This window comes from Panthera pardus, unplaced genomic scaffold, assembly GCF_024362965.1.
Source record: "Panthera pardus isolate Hobbes unplaced genomic scaffold, ASM2436296v1 HiC_scaffold_3, whole genome shotgun sequence".
Lineage (NCBI taxonomy): Eukaryota > Metazoa > Chordata > Mammalia > Carnivora > Felidae > Panthera > Panthera pardus.
Window position 1 is genome coordinate 56885161 of NW_026526876.1, and position 13442 is coordinate 56898602.

Sequence of the window (13442 nt, forward strand, 5' to 3'; positions counted from 1 at the left end):
TCATGACCTGAGCTAAAATCAAGAGTTGGATGCTTAACTGACTGAGTCACCCAGGTGGCCCCAGAATATAAATTTTAAATGACCCTAATACATAGCCTCAGAAATGAGAGGATATGGGTAACATGAAGTATAAATAGTTTTTTAAAAAAGAAACAAGGGATGCCTGGGTGGCTCAGCCGGTTAACCATCTGACTTCAGTTCAGGTCATGATCTCTCTCACAAAATAAACATTTAAAAAGGAAGATTCTCTCCCTCTACCCCTCCCCCTCTTGCTCTTGCTCAAAAAATAAAAATAGATTTTAAAAAAGATGTATAAATTAAACAGGAATACATGAATGACCAAGAATTTTCTAGAATTAAAAAATGTTAAACTGACATTTATGTATAAGTAAAACATACAGACATACATAAATAACACTTTGATACATACAATGAAATATTAACAGAATCAAAGACAAAAAGAAAATTCTAAAAGCGCTTCTAACAAGGTAGAGTTCACTTATAGAAGAATAAGATCAAAATGACATCAGATATCTCATCAGCAACACAAAGTTGCTGTGTGGAATAATTTTTAAATGTTGATAGACTTTTGAACCAAAAAGTTTATATACAGATAAACTATCATCAAAAGTAAAGACCTCAGGCACACGAAGTCTTAGAAGATTTCCTGTATTAAAGGCCCTCTTTGAAAATACTCATTAAAGGAACTATTTCCAACAAGAATGATGTTGTGACATACATGAAAGTCAACAAATAATTTGGTAAAACTTATTATTTTTTAAAAAAAGGAACAGAACAGGGGCACCTGCCCCTCCCCCATGCTTTCTCTCTCAAAAATAAACATTTAAAGAAAAAAAAAAAAAAAGTGAAATGTGTAACTTTCCAAACTATGAAAAGAAAATTCAATCTATTCAATGGGAAAAGGGGGAGGGGCAGAGACAGGGAGACACAGAATCTGAAACAAGTTCCAGGCTGTGAGCTGTCAGCACAGAGATGTGGGGCTCAAACTCATGAACTGTGAGATCATGACCTGAGCCAAAGTTGGCCCTTAACTGACTGAGCCACCCACGCGCCCAGCAGCATTATTCTTAATAACCAAAAAGTGGAAACAACGCAAATGCCCATCAACTGATGAATGGATAAACAAAATACAATAATATATATCCAACAACAAAATATTATTTGGCCACAGGAAGGAATGAAGTACTGACATGTGCTACAACACAGATAAACTCTGAAAGCATTATGTTATGTGAAAGAAGCCATGTTTTGTGACTATAAAAGGCCACATATTATATGACTCCACTTACTTGAAATGTTCAGAATAGGTAAACCCATTGAGTAGGAGACAGAAAGGCAATCAGTGATTTCCAGGATCTGGGGAAAGGGGCAACGGGGAGTGACTGCTAACAGACAAGTTTCTTTGGGGGTGACAAAAATATTCTAAAATTAGGTAATAATAATGACTGCACCCTGTGAATATATTAACAACCAGTGAACTTTATGGCATGTGAGTTTTATTGCAATAATGTTAGAAATACACATATATACACAAAGCAACAACTCTCACAAGTATAGGGACATCAACAATTTTAGATGGCAATTTTAACTTACTCTTCTCTGAAACTAATAGATCAATAGGAAAAGATTAATTACAGAAAATACAAGTAAGCTCAAACTAACAAATATATATAAAACCTACATACTGTGGAAAGTACACATGGTTTTCAAAGACACAAGAAGCATTTGCAAAAACCAACTATGTGCTGACCACAAAGTCAACAACTTCCCCTCCAAACAAACATTATATAATGTATGTTCTTTGGTCCTAACAAAAAAACTAAAAATCTGTATTAAAAACAAAACAAAACCCAGCAACAAACATTAAAAAACAAAACAAAACAAAACCTCCACCCATATGTCTAGAAACTCAAAAGCCATAGCTCTAAATCCTCAGGTTAACAAAGAAATTATAAAGGAAATTACAAAATAATTTTTTAAAAAGTACAAAAACACTAAATGACAGAATCTGTGAGACAGAATACTCAAAAAAATCAAATACATTTATATGCTTATATAAGAAAGATTAAAGTTCAATTTGAAAAAGATCACAGAAGAACTCAAGTTGAAAAAGATCATAGAAGAACTAAAAAAAAAAAACAACAAAAAAAAAACACCACAGGAAACAAAGATATGGGCAGGAATCAAATAGAGTATAAATCAACAAAATGCAAAAGATGAATAAAATCAGGGGCGCCTGGGTGGCTCAGTCAGTTAACCGTCTGACTTCAGCTCAGGTCATGATCTCGTGATTTGTGAGTTTGAGCTGTGTAAGGCTCTGTAATGACAGCTCAGAGCCTGGAGCCTACTTCAGATTCTGTGTCTCCCCCTCTCTCTGCCCCTCCCACGCTCATGCTCTGTCTGTCTCTCAATAATTAAACATTAAAAAAATTTTTTTAATTAAAAAAAATGAATAAAATCAAATGCCGGTTCTTTGAAAAGATTAATATGACAAACTTCTGGCAAGATTAATCAAGAAAAGTGAAAAGGGATGCAAGTGTGATAAATGAAAGATTTAAAAGTACTATTATGATATTACTATGTTTACACTGTTATATGAGATTATAATATTTATGTTAATAAATCTGAAAATCTAAGCAGAATGGATATACTTTCTTAAATGGTTAAAGAACCTGAATAGACCAATAACCACAAAGACATCCTCTCCCAAAGAGCTGTAATCCCTGACAGTTATACAAGCTGAATTCCCCCCAATTTTCAAGGAGCAAATAATCCCTATTTTCTACAATTTGTTACAGATAATAGAATACAAAGAGGGAAATATCTAACGTGTTTTATATGGCTAACATCATTCTGATTTCTAAACTAGATGGTAACAAGGAAAGAATAGATAGCTATTTTGTTTTCTTAGATTCTGTATTTGTCTATTTGGCATCCATCCACCACAAGGCCAATTACATTAACTATATTTTCTTATTTTCTGTATTCTTGATGCTCTGGCATTTGCAACCTGGCAGAGAAACTGTCTCTCCCAGGGCTGGCCATTTGTTGAGAGAGAGTGAAGGGTTCACCCAGGAATATATCTTTCACATGTAAATTAACCAACCTAGAACCCATACTCTGAATCATCTCCTTTATTTGGGTCTTATACTCCAGGAGGTACTATTTCTCAGTCCTAAGCACTAAGAGTCAGGTATCAGCAACCGGAGGTTCCTACCAGTCAATATTCTATGTTGTCATCAGTCAAAAAGAGTTGTGAAAAACTTTGTGAGATCTAGTTAAAACATATTTACTATAATTAATGACCGCTTCCAATTATTAACTTAATTTACCAATAAAAGGAAAACTACATTTTATTTCGTTTAGAAACACAAACTTATTGGTGTGCCTGGTTGGTTAAGCATCTGACTTCGGGTCAGGTCATAATCTCACAGTTCGTTAGAGCCCTGCATCGGGCTCTGTGTTGACAGCTGTTGCCTGGAGACAGCCTACTTTGGATTTTGCATCTCTCTCTCTCTGGCCCTCCCCCACTTGCACTCTGTCTCTCTCTCTCAAAAATAAAAACATTTTTAAAAACGAAAGAAAGAAAGAAAGAAAGAAAGAAAGAAAGAAAGAAAGAAAAGAGAAACTCAAGCTTATTTTCCAAAAGAACACCATTAACTATGTTGGAAATAACTAGCACACTTATAATCAACAAAGGTCTTGTAGTCCTCCCCACAGGGCAAATTTTAATGAAATACATTTGGCAATGTATTTTTTTTTTTTTTTTCAAAAGACAACCAACAGTTTGGCACCTAATATATAATCACAATGACCAAGTCAGGTGTGCAGCATCCCCAGTACAGACTTTATTAGAGTTCAGTTATACATACATAGTCTCTTGACACTGAAGATGTAGTTCTTACAGATAATGCCCAAAGGCAGGAAATGAATCTCCTCCCAAATGCTGCTTCTTATCTTTAAAGTAACCTCAAATTATTACTAAACTAATAAAGTAATTTTGTTCCAGAAAATGATCTGATCTATTTTATTTTCAGCTTTTGATAAATCCAAGAATGAGATGAGGGATTATTACTTTTTGTCTCACTATACACACTGAAACACAACAAGAAAATAAAGGAAAAAAAATTGTTAATAATTTTTTATAGTAAAGTTGGAATAGGCAGTATCAAAGGCTGTTAATAGATGAGGAAGATGTGTACAGTTTTGGAAAAATAAAAAGTTAATTTTGTTATTTAAAAGCAAATTTGGAAGTAAAGCTTTTACTGTCTTCTAATTAGAAACTGTCAGTTGTCGGTTTAAAAAAATGAGTGAAAAGAGTGCAGTAAGACTGTACACAATAAAAAAAAATAATTCAAAAATATAATTATGGTTATTATTGCCTTCTTTATGGAATTTTCCCAACATAATGGCCCTTAGCTAATGGCTACAACCCAACATGAAGATCAAGATTCTATTAAAAAGCCAAAAAAAAAAAAAAAAAAAAAAAAGCCAGGCTACCAAAATTATGACTGTCAAACACAAAGTAGGATGGAGACAGAACAAGAAAATTTCAGATGACTAATGATTAATGATGATATAGTTACTGCACACAGACAACGCATTAGATTTATTGTAGCAATGTGGGCACTATATATTGCACTTCTACTCTCTGCCATGCAATGTACTAGGCATTTAATATTATAGTGATAAAGGTACAATTACACATCTACTCTATACCATATACTGTACTAGGCATTTAAGATATACTCTAAGCCTTAAAATAAACTTTTAGTAGGCAGTATTATAAAACAGGTTTGTTTGTTTTTAATGTGGAACTGAATCTCAGAGAGATTAAACAATTTGCCCAAGATCTTAAAGCTAGGAAAACAATGCAAAACTTCTGGCGTAACATGGCAAATTAATACATGTTGCAGCCTCCTTTTCCTCCTAATCCAAACCTTCGAAATGACAGAAAAGAAATCCATAATCATGCTAGAAAACAAGAAGGGATACCTTCAACGGACTGGAAACTTGAAGAATATAAAAGGCAAGAAAGCAAACTGCTCAAAGAGACTGAATGCTAGAAAAGGTGGGAGTGGTTCCCAGGGTGCTACAAATTCTGAGATAAGGGATGCAAAGAGCAGGAAAAGACAGAAGACAGATTAACTCATTTTCTGGAAAAGGCAAATAACAGAGATTTCATTTCTGCCCTTAGTTGGAAAGTGAGAACACAGGAACTTGAGTTAGCCTGGTAAAATCTTAGAACACCAAGGATAAAGAGAAAAATCCTTAAAAACAACTGGTGAAGGAAGTTGGGAGTACAAATTACTTACAAAGAATTAGATTGATACCACACACCTCCATTTGGAAAGAGTGGATATAAAAGTAAAACAAAGTATATTTAAAAGTTCTGAAGGAAAGGGGGCACTGGGATGGCTCAGTCGGTTGAGCAGCCAGCTTGGTTTTGGCTTAGGTCATAACCTAACAGTTTGTGAATTTGAGCCCCATATTGGCTCCATGCTGATAGATAGTGTGGAGCCTGCTTGGGATTTTCTCTCTCTCCTTCTCTCTGCCCCTCCCCTTCTCTCTAAATAAATAAATAAATAACTAAATAAATGATTTTTAAAAAATAAAAAAGTAAAAGTTCTGAAGGAAAATAATTTTGAACTTGGAATTCTATACAAAACCAAACTCTTTCAAATATGCCTACCTGGCTCAATCCATAAAACGTATGACTCTTAATTCTCAGGGCTATAAATTTGAGCCCTATGTTGAGTGTAGAGATTACTTAAAAATAAAATCTTAAAAAAAAAGTTACAAGAAAATAACAAAGTAATAAAATATCATAAAATAGAAGACTAAAAAACTAAAAAATAGCAGATAATCAATAATCAAAAAAGCTGATTCTTGAAAAAGGTAGTAAATAATATAGGCAAACTTTTATGAGGTCTAAGAAAAAGGAGAGAAAGCAAACATCAGGAAAAAAAGCAGACAATTACAAATCCAGAAGAGATTTCAGAAGACATTTTAGCTACTACTGAAATTCTCTACAAATAGGATTTGAATCCTAAAAAAAAAAAAAAAAAGATTACTTAAGAAAATTTAAATGGCCAACATTAGCTGAAAAAGTAGAAATGTGAACAGATTTTAAAAAAGAAGAAATCAAAATAGTGAAGGACAAAATGCAAATAAATTACTTTGCATTTTAACATATTTTAAAGGAAAATACTTTCCTTTTTTACTATTCTAGGGCAGAGGTTGTTAAATATTTTGGTTTCAGGACCTTTTTTTTTTTCTTAAGTTTATTTACTTATTTTGAGAGAGACAGAGACAGCACAAGCGGGGGAGGGGCAGAGAAAAAGGGAGAGAAAAACCCAAGCAGGCTCCATGCTGTCAGCTCAGAGCCCGATGTGGGGCTCGAACTCATGAAACGTGAGATCATGACCTGAACTGAAACCGAGTCAGACGCTCAACTGACTGAGCCACCCAGGCACTCCTCAGGACCTTTTTTAATACTTCTTAAAATTACTGAGGACCCAGGGGCACGTGGGTGGCTCAGTTGGTTAAGTGTCTGACTTTGGCTCAGGTCATGATCTCACAGTTTGTGGGTTCCAGCCCTGTGTCGGGCTCTGAACTCTACACTGACAATGTGGAGTCTGCTTGGTATTCTCTCTTTCTCCCTCTCTCTCTGCCCCTCCCTGACTTGTGCTTTCTCTCTCAAAATAAACTTAAAAAATAAAATAAAATTACTGAGGACCCAAAGAACTTTTGCTTTCATGTGTTATCCTATCAATACTGACCGCGTTATCTCTGTAACAGAATTGCTAGATTCTCAAATTTGCTGTATTCAATTTGTTGCAATTCACATGTAATGCAGCCTCTGGAAAACCCCACTGTACACTTCTGAGAAAAACGGTAAAAAAGCCAATGTCAAGGGAAGAGCCAAGATGGTGGAACAGCATGGAAGTTTTTTGTGTGTCTGGTGTCCATGAAGTACAGCCAGACCAACACTAAACCACCCTACACACCTAGAAAACTGACTGGAGGATTAATACAACAATCATACAACCTGAACCACAGAATTCAGCAGGTCCGTGGTGCAGAGAAGTGAACTTGGGGAGTGAGAAGGTGCAGGAAGGGAGGTGCTTTTGCCAGCAGAGAGAGGACGGAGACGGGGGTAGGGGAGAATACAGGGAAAAGCACCCCTCCCCAAAAGCAGCTAGAGAGAAAGTGGAAAATTGGAAACAGCTGCAGGGACTAAACTAAAAAGGGAGAAAGGATAAAGGAGACGGTTTAAATTCCATTAAGACTGTTAACAAGGGGAGTGCAGAGTCTGCAACTCCGCAGCTCGATACCTGGCAGTGCTCTGGTGGGAAGGGCGAATCCCCAGGAACAGAGTGGGGTCCGGGAGGATCTTGGGCCACACGGGGAAAAGCGGTTCTACTGCTGGAAGGACATTTGGTAGAGACTGTTGAAGCCACCTGGTCCCAGCAGACCCCAGAAAACAGCCACATTCACTGGTGCTGGAACAAGGTCGTTAAGGGTGAAGCCTGGTGCCAGATGTGTGTTGTGATTTTCTATAATCCCTGAAAAGCTGCTGCCACGCTATCTCACCAACTTTTTCTGGGGCGGGCTGGCACCTGGCCATAGTCTCAGGGCACCGGCAGCAGCAGGGTCCAGCAAGCGTTCCTGTGTGCGCCGACATTCAGCCATTGCCAATTCAGCCATTGCTCAGTGAGACCCTCCCACAGAGGGGCAGAACAGGTCAAAGCTGCAGTCCTTCAGAAGTAAGGGGTTGGGGAAAACAGCCGCATCTGAGACAAAACTCGGGAGAGAGGTACTGCCTGGGGCCTGGTCACGGAGAGCGAAAAAGCAGGGAGTGGACGAAGGCTGAAGACAGAGGAGGGGTGCGCGACTGCTGATCCAGGAGAACAGACTGGGTAGCTGGGTGGCGCCATTTTCACTGCTCCCGCGCATGCGCATACACACCTACCACGAGCCCAACCCTTCACCCCACTAGGCTAGCAGTGCCATCTAGTGGACAGCAGAGCCATTATGCTGAGCCCCACCCAACTGGGCCAACTTCGCTCTTCAAGAACACAAGTCTCACTGCCAGCTTAGTTTATGGACTCTAAAGCGCTACATAGACTGACTTCTAAGGGAAAACGAAGTAATTTCAGTCCTACTTCAATCTGGTAGTAGGTTCATCTATTCAATTTTCTTTTTTTTTCTCTTTTACACTTCTTTTTCTTGAATACAAAAAGAGAAAAAATTCATTTTTATTTTCAATTTTTATTAAAAATATTTTTATTTAATTTTTATTAATTTTTTACTTTTGTGTAAATTTTTTCAAGTTTTATTTTACTTTCATCATTTTATTTTAGTCTCCTTCAGTGTATTCACCTTTTCAAATTTTCAAACAATCTTTTTCCTTTTTTTTCGTTTTTCTTTTTCTTGAATGCAGAAAGAGAAAAACTTCATTTTCATTTTTAATTTCTATTAAAAATACTTTGATTTTTTACTATATTTTTTGCTTTGATGTGAATTTTTTCAAATTCTATTTTACTTCCATCATTTTATTTTAGTCTACTACAGTGTATTCATTTTTTCAAATTCTCAAACGATTTCCTTTTTTTCCTTTTCCCCCTCCTTTTTTTTCTCTAATCTGTCAAACCACATTCAACACCCAGACCAAAACACACCTAGGATTTAGCATCATTTATTTGATTTTTGTGTGTGTGTTTTAAATTTTTTAATTTTAATATTTTTTTGATTTTAATTTTTTTAATTTTAATTTTTCTGCCTCATTAATTCCTTTTCTCCCTTCAAAATGACAAAACAAGGGGCGCCTGGGTGGCGCAGTCGGTTAATGTCCGACTTCAGCCAAGTCACGATCTCGCGGTCTGTGAGTTCGGGCCCCGCGTCGGGCTCTGGGCTGATGGCTCGGAGCCTGGAGCCTGTTTCCGATTCTGTGTCTCCCTCTCTCTCTGCCCCTCCCCCGTTCATGCTCTGTCTCTCTCTGTCCCAAAAAAAAAAAAAAAAGAGTTGAAAAAAAAATGACAGGGGTGCCTGGGTGGCTCAGTCGGTTAAGCGGCCGACTTCGGCTCAGGTCATGATCTCACAGTCCGTGAGTTCGAGCCCCACATTGGGCTCTGTGCTGACAGCTCAGAGCCTGGAGCCTGCTTCAGATTCTGTGTCTCCCTCTCTCTCTGACCCTCCCTCATTCATGCTCTGTCTCTCTCTGTCTCAAAAATAAATAAACATTAAAAAAATTAAAAAAAAAAAAAAAGAAAAAAAAATGACAAAACGAAGGAATTCACCCCAAAAGAAAGAGCACGATGAAATGACAGCCAGGGATTTAACCAACACAGATACAAGCAAGATGTCTGAACCAAAATTTAGAATCACGATATAGTAAGAATACTAGCTGGAGTCGAAAATAGATTAGAATCCCTTTCTGCAGAGATAAGAGAAGTAAAAAACAGCCAGAATGAAATTAAAAATGCTATAACTGAGCTGCAATCACGGATGGATGCAGCAGCGGCAAGGATGGATGAAGCAGAACAGAGAATCAGCAATATAGAGGACAAACAAACATAGAGAATAGTGAAGCAGAAAAAAAGAGGGAGATGAAGGCAAAAGAGCACGATTTAAGAATTAGAGAAATCAGTGACTCATCAAAAGGAACAACACCAGAATCATAGGGGTCCCAGAAGAGGGAGAAATAGGGGTAAGAAGGGTTATGTGAGCAAATCATAGCAGAAAGCTTTCCCAACCTGGGGAAAGACACAGACATCAAAATCCAGGAAGCACAGAGGACGCCCATTAGATTCAACAAAAACCAACCATCAACAAGGCATATATCATAGTCAAATTCACAAAATACTCAGGCAAGGAGAGAATCAGGAAAGCAGCATGGGGGGGGCGGGGGGGGGGGGGAAGTCCCTAACCTACAAGGAAGACAGATCAGGTTTGCAGCAGACCTATCCACAGAAACTTGGCAGGCCAGAAAGGAGTGGCAGGATATATTCAGTGTGCTGAATCAGAAAAATATGCAGCCAAGAATTCTTTATCCAGCAAAGCTGTCATTCCAAACAGAAGGAGAGATATAAAATATCCCAGACAAACAAAAATTAAAGGAGTTTGCGACCACTAAACCAGCCCTGGAAGAAATTTTAAGGGGGGGGGGGGGACTCTCTGAGGGGAGAAAAGATGGGGGGGGAAATACATATATATATAAATACCAAAAGCAACAAAGATTAGAAAGGACAAGAGAACACCACCAGAAACTCCAACTCTACAAGCATCATAATGGCAATAAATTTATATCTTTCAGTACTCACTCTAAACGTCAATGAACTCAATGCTCCAATCAAAAGATATAGGGTAACAGAATGGGTAAGAAAGCAAGATTCATTTATATGCTGTTTACAAGAGACCCACTTTAAAACAAAAAGAAATTTTTTTTACATTTTATTTATTTTTGAGAGAGAAAGAGAGAGACAGAGCACGAGCGGGGGAGGGGCAGAGAGAGGGAGACACAGAATCCGAAGTAGGCTCCAGGCTCAGAGCTATCAGCACAGAGCCCAATGCAGGGCTCGAACCCACAAACCATGAGATCATGATCTGAGATGAAGTCAGCTGCTTAACAGACTGAGCCACCCAGGCGCCCCACAAGAGACCCACTTTAAACCTAAAGACACCTTCAGATTGAAAATAAGGGGATGGAGAACCATCTATCATGCCAATGGTCAATAAAAGAAAGCCGGAGTAGCCATACTTATATCAGACAATCTAGACTTTAAAATAAAGACTGTATCAAGAGATGCAGAAGGGCATTATATCATAATCAAGGGGTCTATCCTCCAAGAAGACCTAACAATTGTAAACATTTATGCACCAAATGTGGAAGCACCCCAATATATAAATCAATTAATCACAAACATAAAGAAATTCTTCGATGGTAATACCATAATAGTAGGAGACTTCAACACCACACTCACAGCAATGGACAGATCATCTAATCAAAAAATCAACAATGAAACAATGGCTTTGAATGACACACTGGACCAGATGGGCTTAACAGATATATTCAGAACATTTCATCCTAAAGCAGCAGAATATACATTCTTCTCCAGTGCACATGGAACCTTCTCCAGAATAGACCATACACTGGGACACAAATCAGCCCTAAGTAAGTACAAAAAGATTGAGATCATACCATGCATACTTTCAGACCACAACGCTATGAAACTCGAAATCAACCACAAGAAAAAATTTGGAAAGGTAACAAATACTTGGAGACGGAAGAACATCCTACTAAAGAATGAATGGGCTAACCAAGAAGTTAAAGAAGAAATTAAAAAGTATATGGAAGTCAATGAAAATGGTAACACCACAACCCAAAACCTCTGGGATTCAGCAAAGGCCATCATAAGAGGAAAGTATATAGCAATCCAGGCCTTCCTAAAGGAGGAAGAAAGATCTGATACACAACCTAACCTTATGCCTTAAGGAGCTGGAAAAAGAACAGCAAATAAAACCAAAAACTAGCAGAGGACAGGAATTAACAAAGATTAGAGCAGAAATTAATGCTATTGAAACCAAAAAAAAAACAGAACAGATCAATGAAACCAGGAGCTGGTTCTTTGAAAGAATTAACAAAATTGATAAACCACTAGCCAGTTTGATCAAGAAGAAAAAGGAAAGGACCCAAATAAATAAAATCAAGAATGAAAGAGGAGAGATCACAACTGACACAGCAGAAATAAAAACAACAATAAAACAAGAGTACAGGGCCAGATGGCTTTCCAGGGGAATTCTACAAAACATTTAAGGAAGAGTTAACACTGACTCTCTTGAAGCTGTTCCAAAAAATAGAAAAGGAAAGAAAACTTCCAAACTCTTTCTATGAAGCCAGCATTACCTTGATTCCAAAACCAGACAAAGACCCCACTAAAAAGGAGAACTATAGACCAATTTCCCTGATGAACATGGATGCAAAAATCCTCAACAAGATATTAGCCAGCCAGATCCAACAATATATTAAAAAAATTATTCACCACAACCAAGTGGGATTTATACCTGGAATGCAGGGCTGGTTCAATATCCGTAAAACAATTAACGTGATTCATCACATCAATAAAAGAAAGGACAAGGACCATATGATCCTCTCAATAGATACAGAGAAAGCATTTGACAAAATACAGCATCCTTTCTTAATAAAAACCCTCAAGAAACTAGGGATAGAAGGGGCATATCTTGGGATTATAGAAGCCATATATGAACGACCAACACTAATATCATCCTCAATGGGGAAAAACTGAGAGCTTTCCCCCTAAGGTCAGGAACAAGATAGGGATGTCCACGGTCGCCACTGTTATTCAACATAGTATTGGAAGTCTTAGCCTCTGCAATCAGACAACACAAAGAAATAAAAGGCATCCAAATCGGCCAGGAGGAGGTCAAACTTTCACTCTTTGCAGATGACATGATATTCTATATGGAAAACCCAAAAGATCCCACCAAAAAACTGCTAGAATTGATTCATGAAATCAGCAAAGTTGCAAGATACAAAATCAATGCACAGAAATCAGTTGCATTCCTATATACCAACAATGAAGTGACAGAAAGAGAAATCAAGGAATCGATCTCATTTACAGTTGCACAAAAAATCATAAAATACTTAGGAATGTATCTAACCAAAGAGGTGAAAAATCTATACACTGAAAACTATAGAAAGCTTATGAAAGAAATTGAAGAAGACACAAAAAAATGGAAAAAGACTCCATGCTCCTGGATAGGAAGAACAGATATTGTTAAAATGCCGATACTACCCAAAGCAATCTACATATTCAATGCAATCCCTATCAAAATAACACCAGCATTCTTCACAGAGCTAGAACAAATAATCCTAAAATTTGTATGGAACAAGAAAAGACCCCGAATAGCCAAAGCAATCTTGAAAAAGAAAACCAAAGCAGGAGGCATCACAATCCCAGACTTCAAGCTATACTACAAAGCTGTAACCATCAAGACAGTATGGTACTGGCACAAGAACAGACACTCAGATCAATGGAACAGAACAGAGAACCCAGAAATAGACCCACAAACGTATGGCCAACTAATCTTTGACAAAGCAGGAAAGAATATCCAATGGAATAAAGACAGGCTCTTCAGCAAGTGGTGCTGGGACAACTGGACAGCGACATGCAGAAGAATGAACCTGGACCACTTTCTTAAACCATACACAAAAATAAACTCAAAATGGACGAAAGACCTAAATATAAGACAGGAAGCCATCAAAATTCTCGAGGAGAAAGCAGGCAAAAACCTCTTTGATTTTGGCCGCACCAACTTCTTACTCAACATGTCTCCAGAAGGGAGGGAAACAAAAGCAAAAATGAACTATTGGGACCTCATCAAAATAAAGAGCTTCT

At 37.5% G+C, this 13442-nt stretch overlaps 1 protein-coding gene across 2 annotated transcripts in view; it reads right to left on the bottom strand.

Moving 5' to 3' along the window:
- The window catches only part of NSRP1 (nuclear speckle splicing regulatory protein 1), a 60451-nt gene that overhangs the window by 30712 nt on the left and 16297 nt on the right, over positions 1-13442 (bottom strand). The window contains exon 2 of one of the 2 annotated variants that reach the window (XM_019429704.2): positions 1311-1377. The exons of the other annotated variant lie outside the window; for it this stretch is intronic. The gene's annotated coding sequence lies outside the window, so the exon portion shown is untranslated. The remainder of the gene's footprint in view (positions 1-1310; positions 1378-13442) is intronic. 2 annotated transcript variants of the gene reach the window in all.